The following is a 15,727-nucleotide window of genomic DNA, read 5'->3' on the forward strand; positions in this document are numbered from 1 at the left end:
AGCAAATGTGGAAGGATCATTGTACTTGCCTGAGAAAAACCCTATGATTTCCATGCAGTCGTCATAAGTTGTCAGGCGAATTGAATCTGCACAAACACACGCATGTGTCTATTCATAAACAACAGTGCTAAGATAGCATAAAAAGCTCGAAGTTGATTGCTTATTTAGGTTTTCCACTATCTGCTAATGATTTCAATGAATCACCTAACCACTACACCTGCTGTTTGAATCGGTCTGGTCAGTGTAGTCACATACTTTGAGTTTTCATTCCTTCCGTCTATTCTGTACAAGTATTTATTTATTCTTTATTTTATTTACTTTATTTATATGTTGCCTTTCTCCCAGGCCAGGATCCAAGGCAGCTTCCGTAACACTTTTAAAAAGTTTCCAAAAAGTTTAAGAAAAAATTTAAAACACCACATTGAAACCCTCTAAAACTGATTTAAAAACAGATTAAAATGTATCAAAAAGTTATGTAAAAGTTAACTTGAGTAGTTACTGAAATTGTGAAATTATCTTAAAGATTCTAAATCTCAATGGAAGTAAACACAACTTTGACCTCTTGTAGACTGATTTTTAGTTTTTCACTTTCTAACACACACCCTTCTGAATAGCAACAGAACTGGGACAAATAATATTTTCTCCCTTAAAATGTGAACAAAGATGTTTCAGGAAACATAATATTTTATTGCACAAAAGCAAGCTTTTAAAGAATTAGGAAAATATCCAACAATACTGAGTAATTAATTAACAAAATTTATTATATAGAGTGGAAGATGGAAATGGAAGATGTAGAATGGAAGATGCAAACTATTTTTAACTATGGAACAAACACTTTTGAAGACAAATTGATAGAGAGAGCTGATTGCAGTGAAATGAAATCACAGTTCAAATTAAATCTCTCCCTAAAATCTCAAGTGCAACATAAAATTGGTTGAAAAATGGAACCCAGTTTGTTTTTTTTAGCAAATGCATTTTGGCTGCCGAAAACATAAATACCATACTGCAGAACACATCTGAATACATGCAAAAGCTAAATAACTCATTCTATATGAATACAAAAGTACAGCGGTTCCTCCACATTTGTGGCTTTGACCTTTACGGATTTGGTTATTCATGGATTTGATCAGCATGTTCTCTCTTGGAATCTCTAGGTCTTCCAGTGAGACTTTGTGGTCAACATCCACCGGAGGCCATGCTGGAGGACCTACAGATTCTTAGAAAGAACACTTCTCTAGGCATTTGCAGGTCCTCCAGTGCAATTCTCTGGTCAACTTCTAGCAGATGTTGACCAAAAACCTGTGCTGGAAGACCTAGAGACTCTTAGAGAGGTGTTCTCTCAGGTACAAAAAATAGTGTTGTTTTTTTTAATTTGTGTTTTTTAAAACTTTCACACTGTGCACCTAACTCCAGCCAATGTAGAGGGACCACTGTAAAGTAAAATGAACAAAATCTTACCTTTAATATCCTGCTCTGCTTTGTATATTACTGCATATAGTTTTATAATTATATTACTGTATAGTCTGACCCCTGTATCCAAGGAGAATACATTCCTAAATTTATCACAGATAGCAAAAGCACAGATAACTGTGAATGCTAGAAAACTCCATGATAGGGTCACCATAAGTCAGAAATTACTAGAAGACACACAACAACTACACCAAATATTTCCCGTGGAAGTTGATCATAGAGTCATGCTGGAGGACCTCCACAGACTGGACACAGATTGCAGGAGAAAACCTGGTGCACCATCACAGAGGGATGGGGGGAAATGAATCAGGTAGAAGCTGCCCAGAGAGACCTTTTTTCCCCCGACACAGGTAAGTGAAACCACATTTACTGATTCTGAAGATATGGGAGTCAGACTTTATATATATTATACTGTATATTTTATTTTAAGCACAAATACTGTACAATAATATTGTAAAAGATGCAAAGGCCACAATCTCAAAAGCACCACAGACTGAATGCAGATTGAAAAAGCACTGGTTGCAATCTCAGAAGCACCACAGACTGGACCCAGACTGAAGGAGCAAAGCACAGAGAGATGGGGGAAGAGGAATTGGGCAGTGCTCACTCAGTGGCAAGTGAGCCAACTGGCTTGGCACCTTTTTTCCCTCTCAGCTCGCTTTGCAAGCACCATACGTGCAAGTGAGCCTCCATAGGAAAAACTGACAATATTCTATTTCCATGCATGCAAATTAGACAGGTAAATTCCACTAATTCAAGGAAGGGTACACTCTTTCCATAGGCATGCCTTGGGAGCACAGAATCATAGAACCGTAGAGTAGGAAGAGACCAGAAGGGCCATCCAGTCCAATCCCATTCTGTCATGCAGGAACTCACCATCAAAGCACCCCTGACAGATGGCCATCCAGCCTCTGTTTAGAGACCTCCAAAGAAGGAGACTCCATCACACTCCAAGGCAGTGTGTTCCACTTCTCAGAAAGTTCTTCCTAATGTTGAAGTGGAATCTCTTTTCCTGTAGTATTATCCCATTGCTCTGGGTCCTAGTCTCTGGAGCAGCAGAAAACAAGCTTGCTCCGTCCTCAATATGACACCCCTTCAAATACTTAAATAGAGTGATCATATCACATCTTAACCTTCTCTTCTCCAGGTTAAACATATCCAGCTCCCTAGGTCTCTCCTCATAGGGCATGGTTGCCAGATCCTTCACCATTTTGGCTGCCCTCCTCTGGACACACTCCAGCTTCTCAACATCCTTTCTGAATTGTGGTGCCCAGAGCTGGACACAGTATTCCCAGCAAGGCCTGACCAAATCAGAATACATGTGCATATGCAAGCAATCCCAAGCGAGCCTCTTAGTCAGGGAGAACTGGGAAAAGAGCGAATCCCCATCAAATTAATGGAACTTGTCTGAAATTTGCAAGCGTTGAAAGAATAAATCATCAGAAAGATCGTCCCTGGGAGGCAAGGGAAGCCTGTACCAAGTGTCTGTGTTACTGCAGAGCCCACACACCTTCCTTTATGAGATCTGCTGTCAATCTGATGGCATATGTGTTTACTATTGTTTTAGCTAATAATATATTACATTTCAAAATAATAAATGTTTTCCTCTCCAAATGACACCTGTTAAAAATACAACTAGTCATGGAGCTAAAATCATGTTTGCCACATTCTCTCTCTTTTAAACTGGACATTAATTGAAGCCACAGTCCTGAACACGCTTCCCAGGAGTCCCATTAAAAAATCTGTGGGGCTTACTTCTGAGTAGACATGTCTGGGCAAGCATAGAATTGCAAGATTTATTTGATAAAGTGGGGGGGGGGGAGACCCATTAACTACTTTTTTGCTGCTTGTAAGGAACTACAGAAACAGAATCCATTCTCTAAGTTACCAGTCTGAAATGTGTATTTCTGGCAGTGGGCCATGGGTTCTTAATTTTAAAAGGGCAACAGTAGCAATACAGTAGTGGCTAGAATACTATCAGACCTGGAAAAATATGATCAAAATTCTTCATTATTTATGACTTTGCTGGGTGGATATTATAATTCATTCACTTAGGTCTGATTCACATTTTATTGGCTGTGCTCTAGTACAATACCAATGCCAGAATACATATGTAAACATTACATTAACACACACACACATACAAAATCAGTGGTTCCCAAATTTTGATCCTTGGGACATTTTGGGACTTCATCTCCAAAAATTCCTAACTTTTGGCCAAGTTGGAGGATTAAAGTTTGGGAATCATTTTGCACTAGATAAACATATAAAGTGGTCCTTCCACATTCTCTGGGGTTAGAGGTGAAGGACCCCTGTGAATGTGGAAAAGCCACAAATATAAAAACAGAGAGGATGCCTCTCTAGGAATCTCCAGGTCCTCCAGTACAACTCTATGGTCAATATCTGCCAGAAGTTGACCATAGCATCATGCTGGAGGACCTACAGATGCCCAGAGAAGTGTTTTCTCTAAGAAGTTCTAGGTTCTCCAGCACAACTCTATGGTAAACTTCTGGTAGAGTTGCGCTGGAAGACCTGGAGATTCCTAGAGCAAACATATTAATCAAAACCATAAATAATCAAATCTGCAAAACTCAAAACTGCAAATGTGGAGGGCCAAATGAACCAATATGTATTTGGCACTTGGGCACCTATACTCAATGAGAAGAAAAAATAACCCTGCAACTTGTTTCCCACAGTTTTGCTGTGAGGCTATTTTCCCAACCCAAATCCAGCAGCACTGTGTCTCATACCTACTAATAAGAGCCCAATTCTTTACATACTTCAGCCAGTGTATTTTGAACTTGGGCACTCATACTCAATAAGGGAAAAAACAACAATAGCCCTGTACTTGTTGCACACAGTTGTTGTGAGGCTAACAAGCCAGCTTCATCCATGTTCACTTGGAACTCTTACTGAGTTTAGTGGGGTTTACTCCCAAGTAACTTCACTCAGTGGGGTGGCCTTGGGAAAGTTACATACTCTCAGCCTCAGGGGAAGGCAATGGCAAACCTCCTCTGAACAAATCTTGCCAATAAAACACCATGATAGGGTAGCTTTACGTTCACCATAAGTTGGAAACGACTTGAAGGCACGCAACAACAACAACCTTCACTCAATAGACTAGAATAGACTTTTGAATATATATAGGTGTGTGCGTGTACACCACACTCATACACAAACTAAACCTGGGCAAGTCACACTTTCTCAACCTCAGAAGAAGGCTCTGGCAAAACCTCCTCTGAACCAATCTTGCCAAGAAAAACCCAGGACAGGGTCTCCATAAGTCAGAAACAACCTTAAGGCACACAACAACAAATATAGTTTGTCGTGTGTGTGTATACCGATTGACAGATGGATAGATGTACACATATCTATATAAACCATTTGAAGGCACACACAACACACACATACACAAACTGCATTATTTCTACAGTGGTTATATGCACCCCTAACCCAATGAAGTAACCCTAGGCAAAGTCACACTCTCTCAGCCTCCTCAGGGGAAAGGCATGGGCAAAACTGCCTCTGAACCAATTTTGCCAAGGAAACCACAGGAAATGACTTTAAGACACACAACAACAAATGTACATCTAGTTTGGTGTGTGTGTGTATATACATATATATATATATATTGAGAGAGAGAGAGAGATTTATACATATACACATATACACACACATATATGTCTATATAAAAGACTTGAGGGCACATAAAACGCACACACAAACTGTATTATCTCTACAGTGGGGATAGGCACCCCTAACCCAATAAGGTGACCCTGGGCAAAGTCACACTCTCTCAGCCTCCTCAGGAGAAAGGCAAGGGTAATGGCAAAACCTCTTCCAGTCTTGCCAAAGAAAAACCCAGGATAGGTTCTTCACAAGTCAGAAACGACCTGAAAGCACACAGCACACACACACACACACACACACACAGCATATGCTTCCACAAAGTCACACTTCTTCAGCCTCAGGAGAAGAAAAGCAAAAGAGCGAGGGGGAAACCTCTGAACCAATCTTGCCAAGAAAGGCCTAGGATAGAGTCTCCATAAATCAGAAACGACTTTGAGGCACACAACAACAAAGTTTGTTGCGTGTGTGTGTGTGTGTGTGTGTGTGTGTAGACAGATAGATATAGATATATAGATACACACATCTATATAAACAATTTGAAGGCACACACACAAACTGACCCCTGGGCAAAGCCACACTCTCGCAGCCTCAGGAGAAGAAAAGCCAAATAAAAGGGGGGCCACCCTCCTTTGAACCAATCTTGCCAAAGGAAAGCTCCAGGAGAGGCTCAGTGCCTTAGGGTCAAAAATGAAGGCACACAACGAGGAGGAGGAGGAGGAGGAGGAGGAAGGCAGAGGGAGGGAGGCTCCCTTATGGTCCAGCCCAGCCTCCTCCAGCTATGGCTTCCTTCCTTCCTTCCTTCCTTCCTTCCTTCCTTCCTTCCTTCCTTCCTTCTTCTCTCTCACCTTCCATCAGTTCCAGGCGAAGGGGGCCATTTTATCCTCCTCCTTCATCCTCCCAGCCCAGCCTCTGCCTCTCCTTTTCAGGGCCTTTTGGGAACCATTATAAATAATGCAACTCCCCAAAAGGCGAATTCAAGGAGGAGGAGGAGGAGAAGCGGGAGTCTCCCCTCAGACTAGGCCCGAAACCCCCTCAGCTCCCGCCCCTCGAGTGGGTCGAGGCGGCTCCCTTTGTGGCCTCCTCCTCCTCCTCCAGACCCACAACAACAACAACAGTACACAAACACACACAAACAAACCGCTGGGTCTCCTCACGACGGCGAGGCACCTGCCAGCAATGGCGGTTGGGAATGAAGCACAAGGCTCTGTGGAGGAGTCTGCACTGGAGAAATAACCCAGTTTCACCCCGCTTTAGCTGGCCCTGCCTCAGTGCTGGGGGTTTGTAGTTTCGGGAGGTGTTTAACCTCCCCTGGCTAGGCCGCCCCCCTCAACAAACTACACTTCCCAGGATTTATATATCTATATTATATAATATTTATTATATAATTATATTATATACGTGTGTGTGTGTGATATTATATATATATATATAGCTGCTCTGGCTCAATGCTGTGGGAATCCTGGGAATTGTAGTTTATTGTGGCACCAGAGCGCTCTCTGACAGAGAAGACTCAATGTCTCACAAAACTACAGTTCCCAGGATTCGCTGTGACTTCTTTCACACAGTTGGTGTTAAAACTGTGTTCACAATCCAAATCCAGCACCATGGTTCAAATCATGTTGGAGAAATAATCGAGATTGAGACCGTTTTAACTGCCCTGGATAAAGGCTAGGGAATTCTGGGACCTGTAGTTTGTTGTGACACCAGAGCTGACAGAGAAGGATAAATACCTGACAAAACTACAGTTCCTAGAATTCCATAGAATTGAGCCAGGGCAGTTAAAGCGGTCTCAAACTGGATTATTTCTGCAGTGTGTTTTGGCACTGAGTCTGCATCTGCACTGAAGAAATAATCCACTTTAGCTGCCCTAGTTCAGTGTGCCACAGCAAACGTCAGTTCCCAGGATTCCATAGCAGTGAGGCATGGCTATTAAAGTGGCATCAAACTAAGGCAAAAGAATTTGCCTCAGAAGCGACAACATCAAGAAGACCTGGGCTGCATCTGCATTGCAGAAATAATCCAGTTTGACACCATGTTACTTCCCATGGCTCAGTGCTATGGCAAAGGAGGGACAAGGCACTGTAAAATGTGGGGCATTCAAGAAAAATGTAGGACATGACCAAAGAATAATAGAATCATAGAATCGTAGAGTTGGAAGAGACCACAAGGGCCATCCAGTCCAACACTGCCATGCAGGAATTCTCAATCAAAGCATCCCTGACAGATGGCCATCCAGCCTCTGCTTAAAGACCTCTAAGGAAGGAGATTCCACTACACTCCGAGGGAGTTTGTTCCACTGTCGAACAGCCCTTACTGTCAGGAGCTTCCTCCTAATGTTGAGGTGGAATCTCTTTTCCTGCAGTCTGCATCCATTGTTCCGGGTCCTGTTCTCTGGAGCAGCAGAAAACAAGCTTGTTCCCTCCTCAATATGACACACTTCAAATATTTAAACAGGGCTATGATATCACCTCTTAACCTTCTCTTCTCCAGGTTAAACATACCCAGCTCCCTCAGTCATTCCTCATAGGGCATGGTTTCCAGACCCTTCACCATTTTAGTTGCCCTCCTCTGGACACGCTCCAGTTTCTCAATGTCCTTTTTGAATTGTGATGCCCAGAACTGGACACAATATTCCAGGTGGGGCCTGACCAAGGCAGAATAGAGTGGCACTATTATTTCCCTTGATCTAGACACTATACTTCTATTGATGCAGCCTAAAATCGCATTGGCCTTGTTAGCTGCCGCATCACACTGTTGACCACACAGTTGTGGTCGACTTGGACTCCTAGATCCCTTTCACACGTAGTTTCATTCAGCCAAGTGTCCCCCATCCTATATCTGTGCATTTCATTTTTCCGCCCTAAGTGCAGTACCTTACATTTCTCCGTGCTGAATTTCATTTTGCTTTGGCCCAGTTCTCTAGTCTGTTCAGGTCATTTTGAATCTTGATCCTGTCCTCTGGGGTATTTGCTACTCCTCCTAATTTGGGGTCATATGCAAATTTGATAAGTATGCCCCCAATTTTGTTTTCCAAGTTATTGATAAAGATGTTGAATAGCACTGGGCCCAGGACAGAGCCCTGTGGGACCCCACTGGATGAAAAGGAGCCATTATTGAGCACCCTTTGGGTTTGGCCAGTCAACCAATTACAAATCCATGAAACAGTTACCTTGTCTAGCCCATATTTTACAAGCTTGTTTGCAAGAATGTCATGAGAAACTTTGTCAAAGGCCTTACTGAAATCAAGATATACAGTGGTCCCCCGGGTTACGAAATTAATTCGTTCCGCTGCCCTTTTCGTAACCCGGAAACTTTCGCTAGCCGAAATGCCCATAGGCGCTAATAGCGAAAGCCGCTTTTTGGTGCGAAATCGCGCCGAAAAGCACCAAAAGTTTTTTCGTAACCCGAAAAAACTTTCGTAACGCGGAACAGTTTTTTAAAGTAAATTTATTTCGTAACCCGGAAATTTCGTATCCTGGCGCATTCGTATCCCGGGGTACCACTGTACTGCAGTCCGTCCTCGCCTTACGTGGGGGATCCGTTCCGGATCCCTCCGCGTAAGGTGAATTCCGCCTATGCTCGAGCCCCATTGGAAACAATGGGGCTTGTGTGCGGCGGCGCGGCGACGTGGGCGCGCGCGCGGAGCAACGGGCGCGCGCGCCCATTCAATTGAATGGGATGCGCCGCCCCTTCCACCCCGCGCGTGCCCTGCGGCTTGAGCGCGTATGCTCAAGGCCGCATATGGCGCGGGCGCGCTGTATATCCACAGCATTTTATCAAAGAAAGAGATAAGATTTGTCTGGCATGACTTGTTTCTCTGAAACCCATGTTGACTCTTTGTGATTATGGAATTGCCTTCTAAATGTTCACAGACTCTCTGTTTAATGGTCTGCTCTAGAATCCTGGTATAGATGTCAGACTAACTGGACGATAATTGTTGGGATCCTCTTTTTTTCCCCTTTTTGAAGATGGGGACAACGTTTGCCCTCCTCCAGTCTGCTGGGACTTCTCCTGTTCTCCAGGAGTTTTCAAATATGATTGCCAATGGCTCCGATATTACATTTGCCAGTTCTTTTAATACCCTTGGATGTAGTTCATCTGGTCCTGGAGACTTATATTTGTTTAGGTTAAACAGGTATTTCTGTACTATCTCTTTGCTTATTCTGTGCTGAAATTCCTCTTTTCTGTCCTCTGCTCCATTGTCCTCAGGTTGAGCACCCCTTTCCTTTTCTGAGAAGACTGAGGCAAAGAAGGTGTTGAGTAATTCTGCCTTTTCTCTGTCCCCTGTTAACATTTTGCCATCTTCTCAATGCAGTGGTCCTACCATTTCCTCCTTCTTCCTTTTGCCAAGGACATATCCAAAAAAGCCATTTTTGTTGTTCTTAACCTCTCTAGCAAGCCTGAGTTCATCCTGCACTTTAGCTTTTCTGACTTTATCCCTACACATGCTCGCTATTTGTTTGAATTCCTCTTTGGTGATTTCCCCATTTTTCCCTTTCTTATACATGTTCCGTTTAATACTTAGCTCAGTTGAAAGTTCCTTAGTCGTCCATCCTGGTTTCTTAAGACACCTCCCATTTTTATTTCTCATTGGAAATGTTTTAAATTGTGCCTTCAGTATCTCCCTTTTGAGAAACTCCCATCCATCCTGAACTCCCTTATCTTTTAGTATTCCTGACCATGGGATCACCCCCAGTATTTCTCTAAATTTACTAAAATCAGCTTTCCTAAAGTCTAGAATGCATGTTTGTACAGTTTTAGAAAAGCTAAACACATTCACAGAAATGTAAATACAGTCATCCTTACTGGTTTGCGGTCTTGCCATTTGCGTCCCTCGGTTTTTTGCAGATGGCAAGCCGGGAGGGACACAATGGTGTGTGTAATCAATGGAGCCCCAATATTGGTGATTTTCCTGTTTGGGGGGGGGGAGGTCCAGAACGGATCCCCCACGAATCCGAAGGGATAACTGTACATGCTTCTTAGTCATGCTCAAAATGGAGGAAATTTTGGAATTCCTCCTGGATAGAAGGTTGAAATGTGGGACATGTTCAGGAAAAGGAGGATGTCTGGTCAACCTGTACAAGATGCCAATGCTGATGTTTATCTTGCTGGAATTTTATTTAAAGAATTAAGGATAGAACTAGACAACTAGACTACAAAAGGGGGATGCTTTGATTGTGTGTTCCTGCAAGGCAGAGGATTGAACTTGATGGCTCTTAAGGTCTCTTCCAACTCTGTGATTGTATGACAAGGTCCTAAAGTGTAAAGATATGGAATGGAATGCTAAAGTCAGAATCGTTCAAGCCATTGTATTCCCCATCACTGCGGAGCGATTGCAAAAACTGGACAGTGAAGAAAGCAGATAAGAAGAAAATCAAATCATTTGAGATATGGTGTTGGAGAAGAGCACTGAGGATACCATGGTCAGCCAAAAAGACAAACAAATGGGTCCCAGAAGAGATCAAGTCCCAAACTCTACCTGGGAGCCAAGATGACAGCAACAGAGGCTGTCATACTTTGGCCACATGATGAGAAGGCACAATTTATTAGAAAAGACAATAATGCTAGGAAAGGTGGATGGTAGTAGAAAAAGAGGAAGGTCACATGGCTGATGGATGGACTTAATCAAGGATCTCAATCTGCAGAACCTAAGCAGAACAATGGAGGACGTGGGGTCTTGGAGATGTCTCATTCATAGGGTCATCATGAGTCGCAGTCCACCCGAGGGCAGTTAACAACAACACCATGGTGTAATGGTTTGACTGTTGGATTACGGTTCCAGAGAATGGGGTTTGAATCCCCTGCTTGGCCATGGAAAACCATTGGGTGACCTTGGGCAAGTCACCTTCTCTCAGTCCCAGAGGACTTCATGAGGTGGAAATAACTTAGAATCATAGAATCACAGAGGTAGAAGAGACCCAAGGGCTATCCAGTCCAATCCCCTGCCATGCAGGAGCACACAATCAAAGCACTCCTAACAGATGCCCATCCAGCTCTCTTTAAGGAATGACTTGAAGGAACACAACAACAGTTAAGGGCATTGGAAGGGTGACATGATGAGAAATAACTATCATAGGGCCTAATACTTGGATGACAAGCCCTGGGTTTCCCATCTAGTCCTATTCCTACCATTCCCATCCAGTCTCTCAGATGCCACCTTTCCATTTCGAGGCACCATCATCCCATTGCCAGGAACTTCCAAATGTTTATTATATATATTTTATATTTATATATATAAATATTTATATTATTATGTATATATCGACTTCCCCTTCTATCTGGCCCTTTTGCTGTTAGTATTACTGTGTTGTTTTTAATGCTGTTTTAAATTGATTTTATTGGAATGTTTTTATATATAATTGTTCGCCGCTTTGATCAAAATTTTGGAAAAGCGGGTTACAAATAAACTATATTATTATTATTATTATTATTATTATTATTATTATTATTATTATACTCTCCCCAGGCAGGGTTTTGAACTTTTTAGTTCTTGGACCTGTACATCAGAGTTGCATCAGTCTTTTCCACTCAACAAACACACCAAGGACAAAAAGAAGTTTGATGTGAAGTCGAAGGCATCCATAGTTATTTGTGGGTTTTTTGGGCTATGTGGCCATGTTCTGGAAGAATTTATTTCTGACATTTTGTCTGCATCTGTGGCTGGCATCTTCAGAGAAGTTTGTTCACAGATGCACTGTGAAGCAGCCTCAGCCTTTAACTGCAATGTGTTCTTACACTGTTGTAACCCACTATCACTCAGTCCATGCCTTGCCTTTTTCCTTCTGAGCCATGTATATTAACTCTTCCTAGCAGACCTCTACATCCCCGAAACCTGAGAAATTGTATTGTCACACCAACCTCTTGCCATTCATTGTGAACATAAAGACCCCACACCCAGTGCTAACCATGTTGACCTCCCTGCTAGTTTTCCTTGCTCAACCTGCATCCTCTCCATTTATTTCTGAATGTGGATTTTTGCTGTGCTCTCCATATCCAATGACCCACTTCCACCCCTTCCATGTTGTTGTTATGTTAATTGCTGTCAAGTCAGCTTTTACTTATGGTGATCCCAAGAATTAGAGGCCTCCAAGGCACCCTTTTTAAATGTCTTGCAAACTGAGGAATGCAGCTTCCTTGGCTGAGTCAACCTGTCAGTAATGTGGTCATCTTCTTTTCCTATTATGTTCCACCTTACCAAGCATTATCATTTTTTCTAATAAGTCATGTTATCCCCTGCCATCTCTAAATATGACAGATTCAGTTTAATCATTTTGGCTCCTTGGGAGAACTTGGGCTTGATTTACTCCAGGACCCATTTATTTGTCTTTTTTCAGTCCATGGTATCTGTAGAACTCTCCTGCAGCTCATTTTGAGGGAGCTGATTTTCTTTTCCTTGCCAGCATTCCTCACTGTTTATCTTTCACAACCACACAACAATAAGGTGCACCCAGGCAGTTGACACACACATGCTATGAGCCCACAATCTCCACTCATTTGCCCTCCTCTTAGTACCTTTCTTCATCCCTCCTCTGATCCCACAGTTAACATCCCATCTTTACAAACCCTTATTTCACTTTCAGGAATTATCTCCCATCCTGTAGAAGAGGATACCCCTGTTCCACCCGTGCTGACCAGCACACTCTCCTCTTACCTTGGGGTCTTTGGCTCAGTTGTTTTGTTCCCTTCGCTTCTCATGTGAGTTCTCCAGCTTTTCCATCTCTCCTGCCAGTGCTCAAATTAAAACAGCTCCAGGAAGACTCCCTTGTTGGTTGTTTTTAGGCTGAGGCTAGGGGCTAAGTGCTGACAGAATTAAAAGGAATGGAGGGATTGGTAGATTTCATTAAGGATCCCTCAGCCCCGGTAATTCAATAGCACTCTGTGTTGCCTAGGGGAAAAGCGGTTTCCTTTTAAACAACCTGACTGCTTGAGAGACTTGAAGCCGCCTAGTGCCATACACTGCTCCAAGAAGCAGAATCGGGAAATTTTAAAATGCTCTTTGCTTTGCTTCCAAAACTCTAAGATAAAGCTTGCTGCTTCTCTTAAAGCATCCTAGCCTCAGTGCTTTCCCTCTTGCCACTGGTGAGAGGGGAAGGTTTCCTTTTGCTAGGAAAAGTCAGTGTTCAGAGCTGCTCTCTCATCTCAGTACTAAATCTCCTCCTGCTGGAAAGAGCTTAAGAAAGAATCTCATTCATATGATACCAGATTTGTACTCTACTGGCTGACAAACAAATATTTGTCAACCAGGTAGGTGGCAGAACAGTGTTGCCAGTGGCTGGGTGTGGGGCAGAATCCTAAAGTAAGGGATAAATCTTGGGGTAGTTTGCAGTAGATCAGCAAGAATATTTGACTCTATCATTAGTGAAACAACAGCAAAGACAATTCTATCCCCTTACCCTAATCTAACTGTTGCTGCTGAAATGAACACGGCTACACCAAGACATTGTCATAAGGTGGCTCCAGTTCTTCCTGGAAGGGCAGACCCAGAAGGTTGTGCTGAGGGACACCTGTCCAACATGCTGGCCACTGGTCTGTGGGATCCCTCAGGGCTCAGTTCTGTCTCCCATGCTGTTTAATATCATCATGAAACCACTGGGAGAGGTCATCAACCTGTTTTGAGGTTCAGTGTCACCAGTATGCTGATGACACCGAACTCTATCTCTCCTTTCCATCTGACCCCAAGGAAGCTGTTTCCACACTAAACCAGAGTTTAGTGTGGACTGGACAGTAATGGACTGGATGAGGGTGAACAAATTGAAATTTAATTCAGACAAGACAGAAGTGCTCCTGGTCAGTTGGAAGACAGATCAGGGGAAAGGGATTCAGCCTGTGGTGGAAGGGGTTATACTACCCCTGGAATCTCAGCTTTGCAGTTTGGGTGTACTCTTGGGTTCAGATTTGAGCCTGGATGCCTAGGGTGAGGGACCTAGGTTTCAGCTGTGGCAGGGAGTACATTTGCACAGTTAAAAGTAGTGCACCAGCTGTGCCCATTTCTTGAGAGGTCGGATCTGGCTACAGTGACACATGCCTTGAGTACATCCTGTTTGGACTACTATAATGTGCTCTACATGCTCTATGTGGGGGAACTCTTTGGAAACTTCAGTGGGTCAAAAATGCTGTGACCAGGCTGTAGAAAAGATCCTAAGGAGTAAAGATATACAACTAAGTACTAAAGTTAGAATTGTCCAAGCCATTGGATTCCCTATCACCATGAATGAACATGAGATGAACATGAGAGATGAGCAGTGAAGAAAGCAAATAAGAAGAAATCAATGCATTTGAGATGTGATGCTGGACAAGAGTGCTGAGGATACCATAGACAGCCAAAAAGACAAACAAATGGGTCCTTGAACAGACCTGAGCTCACCTTGGAAGCCAAGATGACCAAACTGAGGTTGTCATACCTGGACCATATCATGACAAGGCATGGCTCTATACAATAATGCTAGGAAAGGTAGAGGGCAGTAGAAAGAGAGGAAGATCACATGCTAGATGGATGGACTTACTCAGAGAGGTCACGAACATGAATTTGCAGGACCTGATCAGAGCAGTGGAGGACAGGGGGTCTTGGAGATGTCTGATCCATAGAGTCATCATGGTCTCGGGTCGACTTGGGACGGCTAACAATAAATGTATATCCCACTGTTCAGCCACAAAGCCTCTCAGAGTGGTTTACAGATTGTTAATTTGACAATTATAGGCCCCCAGGTTTACAATCTGAAAAGACATGACACATAAGGAGAAGGGAATGGCAGCAGGGAAGGGGATCAAGTCTAGCAGATGCTGCCAGTTCTTTTCTCCATCCAAGGCCAGGATTATGGATTTTGATATGACCCCGTGGATAAGTCAAGGGTAAAACTTAGAGGCATACAACAGAGGATGTAAAGGATGATGCAAAAGAAAATTATTCCAAAGAACTTAGAAAATTCTGGCAGTCATAACTTTTGGGCTCATCCTAAACGCTTGATGGATGAGAAAGTAGAGGGGATCCATGCTTCCTTTTGGTGCTCCCAGGATAGACTAAGCTCTTGCCTTTTACCATTCTATTCAGAGAAAGGGGGTGGCTCCCTATCTCTGTCTGTCTCTGTCTCTGTCTCTGTCTCTGTCTCTGTCTCTGTCTCTGTCTCTGTCTATCTATCTATCTATCTATCTATCTATCTATCTATCTATCTATCTATCTATATTACATTGACCTGTGGATAAGTCAACCCAGGTTTTTTGAATTTTTGAATTTCTAGAATTACACATGAGTATACTGTACACAGTAATGTCTTGTCTTCAGACAAGTTAACACCCATGTTAACACCCATAAAAAATTAGCATTTTCTACAGAAAACACCATTAGGATGTCAGGAACATGCTGGATCAGATTTTTGCTTGCATATTCTTTAGGATAAATCAGTCATTTTCAGAGTATGGGAATAATTATAAAATAATATTAGAGCCCTTCCTCTTGAATTTATGTAATCCTTGTCTAGATAGATAGCTCATCTATCAAAATACCCAATAATTACTGTCCCCTGTGTATCAATGAAATTAGCATAAATTAATAAAACATTAAAAAAACAATTGCTGAAATCAGTGGAAGAGAACTCACCTCATGAAATGAATGCGAAGTGGATTTTAGAAT

At 42.7% G+C, this 15,727-nt stretch overlaps 1 protein-coding gene across 4 annotated transcripts in view; it reads right to left on the reverse strand.

Moving 5' to 3' along the window:
* The window catches only part of ZC3H12C (zinc finger CCCH-type containing 12C), a 62,507-nt gene extending 49,688 nt beyond the window's left edge, over positions 1-12,819 (reverse strand). Inside the window, exon 1 of one of the 4 annotated variants that reach the window (XM_089508223.1) lies at positions 12,752-12,819. The gene's annotated coding sequence lies outside the window, so the exon portion shown is untranslated. Of the gene's footprint in view, positions 1-5,945; positions 6,019-6,230; positions 6,329-12,751 lie in introns of those variants that run through there. The other 3 variants (XM_089508226.1, XM_089508224.1, XM_089508222.1) reach the window with 3 other exon arrangements.
* Positions 12,820-15,727: the final 2,908 nt, after the last annotated feature.

The sequence above is a fragment of the Sceloporus occidentalis genome, unplaced genomic scaffold (genome assembly GCF_023333645.1).
Source record: "Sceloporus occidentalis isolate IW3139 unplaced genomic scaffold, rSceOcc1.0.p SCAF_2, whole genome shotgun sequence".
NCBI classification, from domain to species: Eukaryota; Metazoa; Chordata; class Lepidosauria; order Squamata; family Phrynosomatidae; genus Sceloporus; species Sceloporus occidentalis.